The sequence below is a fragment of the Balaenoptera borealis genome (assembly GCF_965194805.1).
Source record: "Balaenoptera borealis genome assembly, chromosome: X".
Classification (NCBI taxonomy): domain Eukaryota; kingdom Metazoa; phylum Chordata; class Mammalia; order Artiodactyla; family Balaenopteridae; genus Balaenoptera; species Balaenoptera borealis.
Window position 1 is genome coordinate 15,267,251 of NC_138881.1, and position 17,126 is coordinate 15,284,376.

The window sequence follows — 17,126 nt, forward strand, 5'->3', positions numbered from 1 at the left end:
AAATCTTCAAAAAAGAAAGGATATTATGAAAGAAGGAATCTTGGAGCATCAGGAAAGAAGAAATAACAATGGAAAGATCAGAAATATGGATGGAGAGAAACTGGATCACCCACACATTGCTGCTGGGAATGTAAATGGTACAGCCTCTCTGGAAAACTGTTTGGCAGTTTCTTGTAAAACTAACATGCTATGGTTCCAGAGGAGATGAGAAAGTTTGGAATTAAAAGCACAAGTGTTCGACATATACACACTTCTATATATATAATAGATAACTAATAAGGACCTACTGTAGAGCACAGGGAACTCTTCTCAATACTCTGTAATGACCTATATGGGAAAAGAATCTAAAAAAGAGTGGATATATGTATATGTATAACCAATTCACTTTGCTGTACAGCAGAAGCTAACAAAACATTGTAAATCAACTATACTCCAATAAAAATTTAAAAAAAAAAGAAAAGAAAGAAAGAAACATGCTATTACTATAAGACCTAACAACTGCACTTCTGGCATTCATGACAGAGAAATGAAAATTTATATTTACACAAAAATCAGTACATCAATGTTCACAGCACTTGTAGTATCAAAAAACTTAGAAAAAAAAAACAGATGTCCTTCAATGTGTGAATGGATTTTTAAAAAAAACTGTTGCATATATATACCATGGAAAACTCTTCATTAATAGAAAGGAACTATTAAGAAATGAAAACTGATATTTACATAAAAGTGTGTACAGGAATATTTATAGCTGCTTTACTCCTAACAGCCAAAAACTGAAAAAAAAAACCCAGATGCCCTTCAACAGGTGAAGAGTTAAAATGTTGTATATCCATAGCATTGAATACTCTTCAGCAATAATAGTAATAAACTATTGATACATGCCACAAACTGGATGAGTCTCTAGGGAATTAGACTGAGTGAAAAAAACCAATCCCAAAGGTTACACAGTATGTTATTTCACTTATATAACAACCTGAGACAAAACTATAGAAATGGAGAAGATCAATGGTAGCCAGGTGTTAGGGGTGGGTCTTGGAGGAAGGGAAGGCTGGTGTGGTTGTAAAAAAGCAATAACAAGGGATCCTTGAGTGATGGTAATGATCTCTACCTTGACTGTGATGGACTCACTCATGTGATAAAATTGCATAGTGCTAAATACACACATGAAAGTGTACACACACACATACACGTAAAACTGGAGGCACCTCAATAACGTCTGGGTTGTATCACTGTCAGTATCTGGGTTGTGATACTGTACCATAGTTTAGCAAGGTGTAGTCATTGGGGAAAATAAGTAAAACATAAATAGGATCTCTCTGTATTATTTTTTACAACTGCATGTGAATCTTAAATTATACCAAAAAGTTTTAAAAAGAGCTGCAACTGAAAAAAACGAAACAAAACAGCTGCACCTGGCTTGTATTAAGGATGTGGATGGATCTAGATTAAACAGTGCTACTCATAATATATATCATTTCAAACTCACCAGAAATGGACAGGAGGTAATGAGATGAAGAGTCAGTATCTGGGCCACTGGCACTTCCCAGTAAAGCTGGGTAATACGTTGTCTGAGAGCTGTTTTCCAGGCTGGTTTCTGCTGTTCCTGGAACTTCTACAAGTATGTATTTTTCAATTACTGTAAGAAAAGAACTCTCAACCGTGAATTCTACATGAAGTGAAATTATCCTTCAAGTAAAAGGTGAAAAACACATTCCGAAACAAAGGAAAACTAAAAGAATCTGTCCCTAGCAGTCTTACCCATATGGAAAGGTTAAAGGAAAATCTTCAAACAGAAAGGATACGATGAAAGAAGGAAATCTGGAGCATCAGGAAGAAAGACAGAGCAATGGGAAGAACGGAAACATGAATGTGAAGAAACTGGACCATTGCTGGTGAGAATGAAAAATGGTACAGCCTCAGGACTTCCCTGGTGGTCCAGCGGTAAAGAATCCGCCTTCCAATGCAGGGGACGCAGGTTCAATCCCTGGTCGGGGAACTAAGATCCCACATGCCACGGGGCAACTAAGCCCGCGTGCCACAACTACTGAGCTCACACGCCTCAACGAGAGAGCCTGCGTGCCACAAACTACAGAGCCCACGCTCCCTGGAGCCTGCACGCCACAACTAAAGAGGGGAAAACCCACGCACCACAGCTAGAGAGAAGCCCACACACTGCAACGAAGAGCCCGCACTGCAACGAAAGATCTCGCGTGCTGCAACTAAGACCCAATGCAGCCAAAAATAAATTAAATAAATAAATACATAAATAAATAATAAATCTTAAAAAAAAAAATAAAGCGAAGGAAAAACCTGAACATGTTTTTAAAAAAACCAAAAAGTAAAAAGAAAAATGGTACAGCCTCTCTACTGGCATTTTCTTATAAAACTAAACATGCTATTACCATAAGACTCAAAAATTGCACTCTTGGCATTCATGACGGAGAAATTAAAACTTACATATATACAAAAACCAATACATGGGTGTTGATAACAGCTTTACTCTTAATACCAAAAACTAAGGGAAAAAAAACTAATGTCCTTCAATGGCTGAATGGTTAAAAACAATTACAGCATATTGAAATCCTGTAAAACTATTCAGCAATAAAAAGGAAGGAGGGACTTCCCTGGTGGCAGAGTGGTTAAGAATCCGCCTGCCAATGCAGGGGACCCGGGTTCAAACCCTGGTCCGTGAAGATCCCACATGCCACGGAGCAACTAAGCCCATGCGCCACAACTACTGAGCCTGTGCTCTAGAGCCCATGAGCCACAAGTGCTGAAGCCCACGCACCTAGAGCCTGTGCTCTGAAACAAGAGAAGCCACCACAATGAGAAGCCCGCGCACCACAACGAAGAGTAGCCCCCGCTCGCCGCAACTAGAGAAAAGCCCGCGCAGCAACGAAGACCCAGTGCAGCCAAAAATAAATAAATTTAAAAAAAAAAAGGGAAGGAAGTTTTGATACATGCAACAACATGGATGAATCCTCAAGGAATGATGCTGAGTGAAAAAAATCCTCAAAGTTTACGTACTGTAAGACTCCCTTTATATAACACTCTTGAAGTGACAAAATTATAGAGACCAGTGTTTGCCAGGGGCTAGGGAACAAGCAGTGGGGAAGGAAAGGGCGACCTGAGAGAGGTGGGTGTGGCTATAAAAGGGCAAGAAGAGGCATCCTTACGGTGATGGAAATGTTTCTGTATCTTGACCGTGTTGGTGGATATCACACCTACTCATGTGATGAAATCAGACAGAAATAAATATAAACACACACAAATTACTACAAGTAAAACTGGGGACATCTCAATAACATCTGTGTATTATATCAATGTCAATACCCCAGTTGTGATATTTTACTAATTTTGCAAGATGTAGTCATTGAGAGAAAAGGGTAAAGTGTAAAAGGGATCTTTTTATATTATTTCTTGCAAATATATGTGAATCTAAAATTATTTCAAAATAAAAAGTTTAACTTAAAAAAATGGGCTATCGTTAACTTGCATTAAGGATGTTGATACATCTAGATTAAACAGTGCTACTTGTAGTATGCATTATTTGAAACTCACCAAAATTGGGTGGGAGGTTGACAGGTAAAGAAGAACATTGGCCACTGTCATTTCCCAATAAAGTTGGGTAACTCATTGTCTCAGGGTTGTTCTCCAGGCTGGTTTCTGCTCTTTCTGGCATAGCTACAGTAAAAACATTTTTCAAGTGCTTAAGAAAACAACTCTCAGTCATTAATTCTATACATAGTGAAACTATCCTTCATTAATGTATGGGAAATAAATACATTCTCACATGAAGGAAAACTAAAAGAACTTGTCTCTTGCAGACTTACCCTTAAAGGAAGGCTAAAGGAAAATCTTCAAACAGAAAGAATATGATAAAAGAATGGATCTTTGAGCATCAAGAAGAAAGAACAATGGAAAGAGCAGAAATATGGCTACAGAGAAACTGGATCCTCATACATTGCTGGTAGGAATGCAAAATGGTACACCTACACTGGAAAACACGTAGTTTCTCATAAAAATAAACACACAGTTAACATATAACCAGCAACTGCACTCTTGGGTATTCATGTCAGAGAAATGAAAACTTCTGTTTACACAAAAACCTGTACATGAATATTCATAGCAGCCTTAGTCCTAATAGTGAAAAACTGGAAAACAAAACCCCAAATTCTCTTCAACAGACAAATGGTTAAACTAGGACACATCTATACCAAGTAACAGTACTCAGCAATAAAAAGGAAGGAACTAGTGAACAACCTGGTTTAATCTCTAGGGACTTATATTTAGTGAAAAAAGCCAATATCAAAATGTTACATACCATATGCCTACAAATATATAACAATTTTGAAGTGACAAAGTTCTAGAGATGGAGAATAGATCAGTGGTTGCCTGAGTACTGAGGGGATAAGGGAATAGGGAGAGTTAGGGATAGGGGAATAGGGAGGGCAGGGTCACCAGAGGGTGATAGGTGGTTATAAAAAAGGCAACACAAGTGATCCTTGTGATGGAAATATTCTGTACCTTGACTATGGTGGTGGACATACAAACCTTATCATATGGTAAAGCTGCATAGAACTAAAAGTACACACACGCAAATGAATACAAGTCAAACTGGGAACAGCTGAATAAGATCCATGGATTATATCAACGTCAATATCCTGGTTGTGATATTTTACTACAGTTTTACAGGATGCTACCACTGAGGGAAATTGGGTAAAGGGTATCACTCTGTATTATTTCTTACAACTACATGTGAATCTATAATTATCTCAATATAAAACCTCTAATTAAAAAATAGCTATCACTAGTTTGCATTAAGGATGCTTTTGAATATAGATTACAGGATGCTATTTGTAATGTGTGCCATTTCAAACTCACCAGTATTGGGAGGGGTGCAGAGAAATGGCAAGGCAGTGTCTGGGCCCATGCTGTTATTTCCCATTATAGTTGAGTAGTTCATTGTCTCAGAGGTATCTGCCAGACTGGGTTCTCCTTGTGGCGGAACTGCTATAGGTACTGCTACAGTAGCCTGGGCAGATGAGATAACATTGTGGGTACTTTCGGCACCTTCACTGAGATGGTAGGATAGAACAGGAGGCCCAGGAGACGGGCTGTGTGGTGTGACACACGGCCTTAATGAGTATATGGAGACAATTCTGGGCAGTGGTGGACTCTCCCTGAGGACCAGCTGCTGCAGTTCAGGGAGTGCTGCTGACTGAAGAGATGTTCCTACAGGGTTGGTCCCGGCATCGTCTTCCTTCCTTTCCACGGGTAAAGATAGGCTACAATCTCCCTGTCCAGGGTAAAAGAACAGAACGGGTTAAGCTCCTTTCTGTAATTTCTCCATGAAGTATACAATCAAAACTTTTTTGTGTAAATCCAGATGACCTCTAAAATGACACAAATTCAGTATAAATCATCTGTGAGTAAAAATAAGAATTGAAAAGTCAGTAAAAGCATTAATACCCGTTTTCCTTGCAACATCATTTTCTTTTTTTTTTTTAATTTATTTATTTTATTTATTTATTTTTGGCTGCATTGGGTCTTCGTTGCTGCACGCGGGCTTTCTCTAGTTGAGGCGAGCGGGGGCTACTGTTCGTTGCGGTGCGCGGGCTTCTCATTGCGGTGGCTTCTCTTGTGGAGCACGGGCTCTAGATGCGCGGGCTTCAGTAGTTGTGGCTTGCGGGCTCAGTAGTTGTGGCTCGCGGGCTCTAGAGTGCAGGCTCAATAGTTGTGGCGCACAGGCTTAGTTGCTCCACGGCATGTGGGACCTTCCCGGACCAGGGCTCGAACCCGTGTCCCCTGTATTGGCAGGCGGATTCTTAACCACTGCGCCACCAGGGAAGCCCCATCATTTTCCATAGTCAAGTATAAATGCTGAATTTTGATTATATGATTTTTAATCCTCTTCAACCCTACATTTTGATTGCATTTTATACATTATGGTTACAAACATAAAAGTATTCAGTATCATGTCTCAAACCTAGACTTCAGCATTCTTCCAAGAGAGGTTATTCTCCAACCTACTGCTAAAGTAAGGATAGATCAGCCTTGCTAATCTCAGAGTTATTAGTTCTCTCTCACTTCTAACTGATTGGTATCTTTAGGAACTAGAGGTTTATGGAAGTAGTAAAAATCTTCTTATAACATGTACACAGTTAGGCAACAATGGTTTCTCCAAAGAATGCTGCATTTGTGAAACGACTCCACAAAGGTGGTTAACTTGCCTATTTGTGTTTTCAATAAGTTCTTGCAAATCCTGTCATAATAAAAAAAAATTTTAGTAGTTCCTATTTTGAAACAAAAGTAACATATAAGAAAGTACCATTAAGCCAAAGTCAAAGTTTGAAAGTTTTCAAGCCGTCAGAAATCTCTTGTTTCCCACTTGATGCCTGGCTGTTGGTGACCCAGAGCCGAGCTGGCTGAGATAAGGCGCCCCAACCTCCCACTCAACTACTCCATGTCACACAGGCATTTTAAGAAGCTTGAATACTGGGAAGTAAATGTACCACAATTCCTATAAGCCATCACATTTATGATGGAGTCATTTTACAGCAAGGAAGGTGCTATTTTAGGAAAGAGATTGTTCAAATCTGCTAAAAGGCCAAAGAGCCTCTTTCCATATAATGATGGTATAAACTAATAGGCAGTGAGGGGTCCACTCTGGAAAGAACAGTGAGCCAAATACAACAGATGTGACCTTCGGCTTCAGAGTATTTTAAAGTCATGCAATTAACAATTAACCTTACAAAACCTTTGAGTACGCGGCCCCTGTATGCCAATCAAGTATGTGACTGATAAAACCGGAGAATTCTTGAAATTCACAGAAATTTCATTCGGGCAAAAATACACTTAAAAGGCCAGAACCATTACATCATTCATTCAAATAAACATTTATTGAAGGCCTACCACCTGTGAGAACTACTTTGCTAGATGCTGGGAATGTGGACATTAAAAAGAAAAAAAGACAGAAAAAGAAAAAGGAAAAAAAACCCAGCTCCTACCCTAAGGAACTCCCATTTTAGCTGGAGAGAGACAAGTAAAGAGACAAGGTCAACAGAGAAAGTGACCAGCAGCCTGGAGCAGTAGATTTCAGTGTGCTCCGTGGGCCAGCAGCACCGACACCATCTACTAGCTTGTTGGAAATGAAAACTCTCCCACCTCAGACCTACTGAACTGGGAACTCTGAGATCGAGGGCAGTGATCTGTGTTTTCACAAGCCCTCTAGGTGATTCTGATGCACGATGAAGCGTGAGACCCACTGGCTCTCAGCCCTGAATAACTAGCACAGGCTCTAGGGGAACACAGTTGGGTTCAAGTTACTTAACTTCTCTGTTGTTCAATGTCCTTATAAATAGAATCAGGATGAAAACCTCTCTCAGTTCTGTTGAGGACAAAACAACGTGCTACAGTATTAATACCGACATAATAATAATAGTACATGATGACTGGTCTGTCTGATAGTGCTCAGTCATCTATTAGTATTATTATTGCCACGATACAGATAAGAACAAGAGGCTAAGCGTGCACAGAAGAGCAAGACCTAATCCAGGCTGGAAGTCGTGGCAGGATTTTCGAAGAAGGAGGTATCTGCGTTGAGAATGAAAAGATGAGAAGGTGTTCACTAGGTAGAGATGTACAGAGGAGCATACAGGGCAGAAGGAACAGTATATTCTAAAATACCCAACAGATTAGGAGTATGGGATTAACTGATATAAACTACTATACATAAAACAGATAAACAAGGATTTACTGTAGAGCACAGGGAATTATACCCCAAATCTTATAATAACCTATAATGGAATATAATCAGCAAAACCCCCGAATTACTATGCTCTACACCTGGAACTAACACAATATTATAAATCAGCTATACTTCAATACAAAAAAATTAAAACAGAAATTAAAAACACCCAAACAGGAAACAGGAAGTCAAATGTTTAGAAAGTGAACATAAATGACGATCAAAGAGCTGGGTTATGACGGGAAGGAGAGAGAGGATGACAGCTATAGAGGGATGGGAGGCAAAAAGGAGTGGTTTTTTTAAACCTGTGGGAGAATGACTATGCTGAGGGTGATGGAGACAGAGGCTGAAGACACAAGAGACAGGGCGATGAAGGGAGGTGTCTGAGCACAGGGAAAGAGGGTCAGATGCAGAAACCAGCAGAGGTGTTAGCCTTACAGAGGAAACACTTTTCCCACTCCAGTGGTCAGGAAGGAGGTCGTGAGAGATGGATCCAGGCAAGTGTGAGGGCTGTGGGGAGAGGAATCAGGACTTGGAGGGGATTTCTGCTCCACACCCTCCATTTTCTCCACGAAATAAGAGAACAGGATTGGGGTTGCCTGAGGATCACCGGTCCCCAGTGGAGGTCCTCCCCTCTGCTTCCCAGCCTGGACAGGGCTGGGGTTTTACTAAAGGGGGTGCTGGGCGAGGATTAAAAAAGGACAGATGGAAGTGCTGCACCGTGTGGTCTAGACTGGTAAGGGAAGGCGCTGAAGAAAGGAGGGAGCTAGCACACTAGGAGAAATGGAGAGCATCCCTTAGCTGTGACTTTGGAACCTGGGCATGTCTTAGCGGAGATACTCTATCCCACCACATCTTGCACAATCGCTCAGAAGGTCCTGGCAGAGCAGTGTCAACCCAGTTCATCGTGGATGCTGATGTAAAGCAAGCAGGGGAGAGCACTGCTCAAAAATCAGAACTCCCTACGTCGTCCCTGCATTCCCACTCTCTGTACATCCTTCCCCGGAAGACAAGACACGTTCCCTTTAACTATTCCACTGCTGTTCTCTATAATGATGAAGACTTCCATAAACATTTTTTACTTTTCAAAGTATGTTCATTGTATTCAAGAAACTTTTTTATATGTTAAGAAACATGTATTTGTTTATAAATGTTCACTGCTTCTAGGGTATGCCGCTCACAGAATCCTTGATAATTACATACTTCTATCAATCTCCACCAACACGTCAATTTTTACAAAATCCCCTCAAAACTATGGAAGATAAACTCTTTAAAAAATGGTGGGCTGCCATTTTGTTTCAACTGAGATATCTTGACATGCATTTAGGCACATACTAAATTTTATCCAAATCAGCCAACTTCCTTTAAAAGAGAATATTGGAGAAATTCAATATCGAACAGTCTAGATGCAAGACACTTAACTACACTTGACCAGTTATGGGCTGTATTTTTTAAGGTACAAAAGCCATATTTTTATTTCAAGATGTTCACCTAGGGATGTTGTTCTAAGTAGATATTTTTTAAATGTATCACAATGGAGTGATAATCATAGAGAACTTGGCATAGCAAAATTTCTATTAATAGTCCAATGACATTAAATGAGATAAAGAAACTTCTAGCTCAATATTTTGGAAAACTACATTTAAGAGACAACTTTGATACCTCGCAATAGTGCTGGAGTTCCGAAAGTTGGTTACGATGATTTTCATCATAGAAAACTACAGATGCACTGCTCTCCTATTAATATCATGAAAATAAGTGAGTCAATGCTTAATATCTCTAGGAGCCAAATAAAGCACTAGAAATATATATTTCCCTATTTTAATTGTTTTTCTTTTTTACCTACATTCCAAAAGGATTTCAGAAGTCTACAATATAAAGCAGAGATAAAGTAAAACCAAACCTCACAATCATGAGAATGAAAAAGATAAGAGCCGATTAAAAAGAGGACTAAAGGAAGGAAGTTACTATACAGGAACCTAAGTTTAACAGAAGCTCCTGAATATCAGTATGAACACATAGTTTATAATATATATAAAAATAGATATAGAAATATAAATACATGTGTATGTCTGGATTAGTAGACATACACTTATTTCCTAGCTCTGTCCACTAAGAGGGACTAAAATCAATGACACAAGAGTAGCAATGAACACACCTAGTGTCTAGATCTTGGTTTCTAAATACCACTCTCCAATAAAAGGAACCAGAGCTCCTTGAAGAGAGGTGAATTCCAGAGCTGGAACAGGGAAAGTATAAATGAGACTAGAACACCTTGTGATGTCAGAAAAAAAGGAATTGCTCAAAAAAGAAGTGGGGGCATGTCAAAAGGTCACACGAGCCAACTGGAAGGAGCTCCCGATAGCCAAAGCTGGAAAATTTGATCAATAAAATAGTGATAATATTGGATTATAATTTATATAATACAATAAATGCCCATGCGTCCATATTGATATAAAATATGTAATTGAATGAATAAATGGGGGAGAAAGGACAGTTATTCATTACAAATCAATTCCAATTAATAAATACAAAGGAATAAGGGAAATAGAAAGTCACCATTAGGCAAACACCACAGTACTGAATGTTGCGGGTGAAACCCATGAGCTAACTCAACACAGGGCAAAAAGTTGAGGACAGGATATTAGCATAGTCTCAAAGTACACTCCTACCCAAGATATTTATTAATTACAAAGGGAAAATAGTAATTTTGCAGTGAAAAAAATCCAGAAGACACCAGATGATTGATGTTAACATCACCAGTAAAAAGATATATGGACACCTCATACTCCTGATACGATTCAATGAGGAGACAACATGGTTTGTGTGGTGTTCTTGCCAAAAATGCATAATCTCAATCTATTCAAGAGAAAATATCAGACATATCAAAATCGAGAGACATTTTACAAAATAACTGATCGGTACACTCATCAAAAATGTCAAGGTCACGAAAGACAAGGAAAGAATAAGGAGTTGTCACAGATTGGAAGAAACTAAAGAGACACAACTAATTTCCATCTGGGATACTGGATGGGATCCTGGAACAGAAAAAGGACATTGTGGGGGGGGATAGTGAAGTTCAAACAAGGATGCAGTTTAGCTAATTGTAAGGTACCAATGTTAATATCCTGGTTTTGAAAACTGTACTGTGGTTAAACAATTACCATAACTTTAAATTATACAGGTCAGTTAACATTAAGGGAAGTGAAGTGTATACACAAGAACTCTTTGTAATATATTTGCAACTCTTCCATAAATCTAAAAGTATTTCAAAAATTAGAAAAGCTACTGAAACAGGGTACAAAACTGCTATGAATTTCTATCAGATAAGGAAAAGAGGAAAATAAAATGGTAAACTGCTCATGTGAGAGAAATATTTCCTTGGGCTCACAAGTTCAGAGTTACTCCATAGTCAATGAAGGCTGAGGCCTTCCCTGGTGGCACAGTGGTTGAGAATCTGCCTGCCAATGCAGGGGACACGGGTTCGAGCCCTGGTCTGGGAAGATCCCACATGCCACGGAGCAACTAGGCCCGTGAGCCACAACTACTGAGCCTGTGCGTCTGGAGCCTGTGCCCCGCAACAAGAGAGGCCGCGACAGTGAAAGGCCCGCGCACCGCGATGAAGAGTGGCCCCCGCTTGCCGCAACTAGAGAAAGCCCTCGCACAGAAACGAAGACCCAACACAGCCAAAAATAAATAAATAAATAATTAATTAATTTAAAAAAAAAATGAAGGCTGAAAAAGAATTTTAATCATTTTCTTTATGATAGTAAATGTAAATATATTTGGCAATTATAAATTAATATTACTTAAATATTCAGTCTGATGTACATTCATTAATGACACTTCCACCTTCTTTACAATAAGGTGTTCATGTTTTTGTAGAGGAAGGATTTATTAATAAACCAAAAGGAAATACAAAAGAAGGAATTGAAAGAAAAGTTTTAGGACTTCAATTTCGCTTTCAAGAAGCACCAAAGGGGGCTTCCCTGGTGGCGCAGTGGTTAAGATTCCGTCTGCCAATGCAGGGGACACCGGTTCGAGCCCTGTTCCAGGAAGATCCCACATGCCGCGGAGCAACTAAGCCCGTGCGCCACGACTACTGAGCCTGCGCTCTAGAGCCCGCGAGCCACAACTACTGAAGCCCGCGTGCCTAGAGCCTGTGCCCTGCAACAAAGAGAAGCCACCGCAATGAGACGCCCGCACACCGCCACGAAGAGTAGCCCCCGCTCGCCGCAACTAGAGAAAGCCCATGCACAGCAACGAAGGCCCAACGCAGCCAATAAATAAATAAATAAATAAATTTATTAAAAAAAAAAAAAAAAAAGAAGAAGCACCAAAGGCCTAAAGGACCTCTGCCCGCTGCAAATACTACAACAACATGGAAAGATATTTGCAGAACTGTTTTCTCATTAAGTCAACTACACTTAAGATAACATTTTCCATCAAGCTTAACCCCTTATGTACTTCAGGATGGAAAGACTAGTCTTCCAGTAATCCGGCACCAGAACTGCTTTAAAAGCAAATATTTCTAACCACAAAGAACCAAATGTTAGATGGCTTTTAATTTTCAAATAATCCAACAGTGACACTCTGTGGACAAAATAGGAAGCACATAAGCACCTATTTTTCTTAATAGATTAATCTCTAAGACACCTTAAATCCTTTTTTGGAATAAAATAGAGTATAAATAAATAAACAGACAGCAAATAACCATTTGATTTAATTATAATAACTATTTTAAGGATGAATTATGGACTATAAGGATAATTTTAATAGAAATACACCAAGTAGTTATCAAAGTCTTTGTTTTAAAAAATTATCTGAATTAGCCCTGCATTACAAACTTATTAGGCAGTAAAAATTATATGGAATTATAGATTAGTAATAATAAGAACAATATTGTCATCTTACCCTTCTATAATGCTTTATGCTTTTCAAAGTGCTTTCACATAATTATGTCAGAAACCATGGCTCTTGGGAGGCAAATAACATTATCCCCCCAAAGGTTAAAATATTGGGGCTGATAGAAGTTAAGAGAATTGCCTATACTGATTAGGTGGTATTACTATCTTCATCCTTATGTAAGTAAATAAATGCATTTTCTGTTAAGCTTAATTATATATAGTTTAATAATCTATTTTATTCAACTTCAAAGATTTAGAAGCATAGCAGAATACGATGAAAATGTAAAACAACACAACCACTTCAGAAAACTGTTTGGCAGTTTCTCATAAACTTTAATCTACCCTGTGCCCCAGTTTTTCCACTCCTGAGCATTTACCCAAATGAAACATAAATATATGTTCACAGAGACTTCCATAATAACGTTCACAGCCACTTTACTCATAATAGCCGAAAACTGGAAACAACCCTAATGTCCATCAGAAGGAGAAGGCATTGGGCTTCCCTGGTGGTGCAGTGGTTGAGAATCTGCCTGCCAATGCAGGGGACACGGGTTCGAGCCCTGGTCTGGGAGGATCCCACATGCCGCGGAGCAGCCGGGCCCGTGAGCCACAGCTGCTGAGCCTGCGCGTCTGGAGCCTGTGCCTCGCAACAAGAGAGGCCGCGATAGTGAGAGGCCCGCGCACCGCGATGAAGAGTGGCCCCCGCTTGCCGCAACTAGAGAAAGCCCTCGCACAGAAACGAAGACCAAACACAGCCATAAATAAATAAATAAATAAATAATTTAAAAAAGAAGGAGAAGGCATAAACAAATCATGGATATTCATACAACAGAATATTACTTAGCAATAAATGGGAATGAAATATTTCCAAACAATACTCTAAGGAAAACATTACTCCAAACATTACTCTAAGGAAAAGAGACCATGAATTTCCAAACATTACTCTAAGGAAAAGAGACCATGACACAAAAGAGTGTGTACTATATGATTCTATTTATATAAAGTTCTAGAACAGGCAAAACTAATCTATGATGGAAAAAAACATCCGAATGGTATTTCGCCAAGGTTCAGGGGGTGGGGACTTACTGGGAATAGGCATGAGGGAAATTTCTGGGATGATGGAAATGTTCTTACCTTGATGAGGGGTGAGCGTGCATATTTGTCAAAACTCATTGACCTGTATACACTTAAAGATCTGTGCATTTCACTGTATGAAATTAAACTCAATCTATTAAAAAGAAATAAAGCAGAATGAAAAACAGAAAGATTTTCACTTTACCATACAACCCATGTTATCTTCTCCTGGAATAGATGATCGCCCTTTTTTGTGCAACGGGATGGACTCCATTTCCGCTGAGTAGGGGCAATGTCTTCTTAAATTTGCTAGACGGTTCATTTGTGAAACTGGTTGGTCACCTAGCTCTGCTAAACCTTCAACTCCTGAAAAGCAACGCATAAAAAAGTTACTTCACCCACTTACTGCCTTAATAAACTTAACGTGGATATGTTCTCAGAATACCAACTCAAGTTGAACTGGAGTCCTGGCTGAAGTTGAGAGAGTGACAAAATGAGAATTCTTCCATTAGTGATTTAGAATGAACCTTTAAAAACTGAAGGGCTTTATTGCCCACGCGTAGGAATAAGACTCCAGATCGAACACAGCTCCAAATGGTGAAGCGGCTGCTCCACAGCCTAAAGGCTGCAGAGTAAGCGCTGGAGACAAATGAACAACAGAGCATGAGTCCCAACTGCTTTAGTCAAGGAGCTCAGAGGCTTTTTACTCAGGGAGGCTGCGGGCCTCCAAATGTGAGTCAGGAGTCTCTTCTGGCTTGGGCCGCCCACCACGGTGCGGCCTGGAAAGACCACCAAAGACATCGCCTCCTCCCCTGCTCGGTGAAAACTGGGTGAGATTATGTCTAAGGTCATTTCAGTGCTAAGATTAAGATTGCTTCCGTAGTTAAATTTTGTATTAAACCTAAAGGACTGTATGTGAAAAATAAGCCAAAAACTCTTCTTGAATTATGTAGGCTCGGTTATGGTTCTGAGTCATTCATCTCTGCCACCAGGAAGACATTGAGTGCAATGCTGTCATATCATATCTTGTAGTAGATTTGAACGCTGGCATCACAGTACTGGGAGGGGCGTTAATGAGAGAGCTAGGTTCCCTTTATCCATCCTGAGCCAGGGCAGGAATGAGGCGGAAGGAAGGGTTTCGAGTTTTACCTCCTTTCCTGTTTCCCTTTCATTCTATAGTGGAGATACAAAGGAACAAAGGCTCAGAAGCAAGAAATCAGAGGAGTTAAAGACTCAAGTTACAAAAATGCAGACTAATATTGTGGGGAAAATTCAGTTATGAAATACCTCCAATTTGAGCTGTAACTTCAATTTTTATTTTTTAAACTGGTTGTTTTTTTCTGACTAATACAAGCTATAAATAATTAAACTGTGGTGTTTTCATACAAAGAAAGACTACACAGCAGTGGGATAAACCAACTACTGCTACACACTATGAGGACAAATCTCACAACAATAACGCTGAGTAAAAGCTAGACACAAAAGAGAATATACTGGGACTTCCCTGGTGGCACAGTGGTTAAGAATCTGCCTGCCAATGCAGGGAACAAGGGTTTGAGCCCTGGTCTGGGAAGATCCCACATGCCACGGAGCAACTAAGCCGGTGCACCACTACTACTGAAGCCCGAGTGCCTAGAGCCCATGGTCCGCAACAAGAGAAGCCACCGCAATGAGAAGCCCGCACACCGCAACGAAGAATAGCCCCTGCTCGCCACAACTAGAGAAAGCCCGCAAGCAGCAACAAAGACCCAATGCAGCCCAAAATTAATTAATTAATTAATTAATTTTTTTTTAAAAGGAGAGAATATAGTTGTGATATTGTGATTTATAATAAGAAATACATATTTGGTCTCCATCCTGGTTTCTGGCACTGAGCTTCTAAAATCCTTAAAATGTTTTAAGTGATGAGAGTGATCAAGGTATCTTTTGTTATGTTATTGAGGTTACTTTTGGAATGCCCCTGGATCACCTAAGGATAGAGGCTGGTCACCAGAGGAGCCAACCATGTGACTAGTGGATTGGAACTTCCAGTCCCATCCCCCTGACCTCCAGGAGGGGAGAGGGGCTGGAGGTTGAATCAATCACCAGTGGCTAATGATTTAATCAATCATGACTATGTAATGAAGCCTCCAGAAAAACCCAAAGGGACAGGGTTCAGAGAGCTTCCAGGTTAGTGAACACATGGAGATTGAGGAGAGTGGAGCTAGAGGAGAGCTTGGAAGCTCCGTGCCCTTTCCCCATACCTTGCCCTGTGCCTCTCTTTCATCTGGCTGTTCCTGAGTTATGTTCTTTTATAATAAACTGTTATTCTAGTAAGTAAAATGTTTCTCTGAGTTCTGTGAGCTGCTCTAGCAAATTAATTGAACCCAAGCAGGAGGTTGTGGGAACCTCTGATTTATAGCAAGTAGGTCAGAAGCACAGGTAACAGCCTGGGCTTGTGACTGGGGCATGAGGAGGGGTGGCAGGGGGCAGTCTTGTAAGACTGAGCCCTCAACCTGTGGAATCTGACACTATCTACAATAGATAGTGTCAGAATTTAGTTGAATTCTCAGACACCCTGCTGGTTTCCAAGAATTGCTTGCTGTTGTGTGGGAAGCCCCAACACACACATTGGAATTGGGTTCAGGAACCTAAAAGAATAGTGTATGATTCAATTGAGCTAAAGCTCAATCTAGAGACAGGCAAATATAATCAATGGTGGGAGATGTCAGGATAGCGCTACCTTGCAAGAGAGTAGTGACTGAAAGGGAGGTGAGAGCTGATTCTGGGGGGCTCACTGTTGGTTATATGTGTGTATTAAGTTGAAAATTATTTAAGCTGCATACTTATGATTTGTGCATATTTTTGTATGTGACAGATTTCTATAAACAGTCAACCTAAAATTAAGCTCTTTATAAAAAATTCAGAATCTAAATAAAGTAATCCATCACTAAGAAATAGCATAACCCTTAGACATATTTCCTTCTTGTTTTCTTACTATCTATATATTTTATTTTTTAATTTTTGTTTTTTTTTTTAATAAATTTATTTATTTTATTTATTTGTTTTGGCTGCATTGAGTCTTCGTTGCTGCACGCGGGCTTTCTCTAGTTGCGGTGAGCGGGGGCTACTCTTCGTTGTGGTGCGCGGGCTTCTCATTGCGGTGGCTTCTCTTGTTGCCGAGCACGGGCTCAAGGCACACGGGCTCTAGAGCACAGGCTCGGTAGTTGTGGCGCACGGGCTTAGCTGCTCCGCAGCATGTGGGATCTTCCTGGGCCAGGGCTCAAATCCGTGTCCCCTGCACTGGCAGGCAGATTGTTAATCACTGCGCCACCAGGGAAGGCCTCTATATATTTTATATAGTAGTTTGACTCATATTGTACATGTATTCTGAGCAATTTTGCATGTCATTTGTA

At 40.0% G+C, this 17,126-nt stretch overlaps 1 long non-coding RNA gene across 1 annotated transcript; it reads left to right on the forward strand.

The window, feature by feature from the left end:
* Positions 1-7,467: 7,467 nt before the first annotated feature.
* On the forward strand, positions 7,468-16,746 carry LOC309619982. Its single transcript, XR_014239335.1, has 2 exons — positions 7,468-13,147; positions 13,458-16,746. It is a non-coding gene; the product is annotated as an uncharacterized lncRNA (long non-coding RNA).
* The last annotated feature ends 380 nt before the right edge of the window (positions 16,747-17,126 follow it).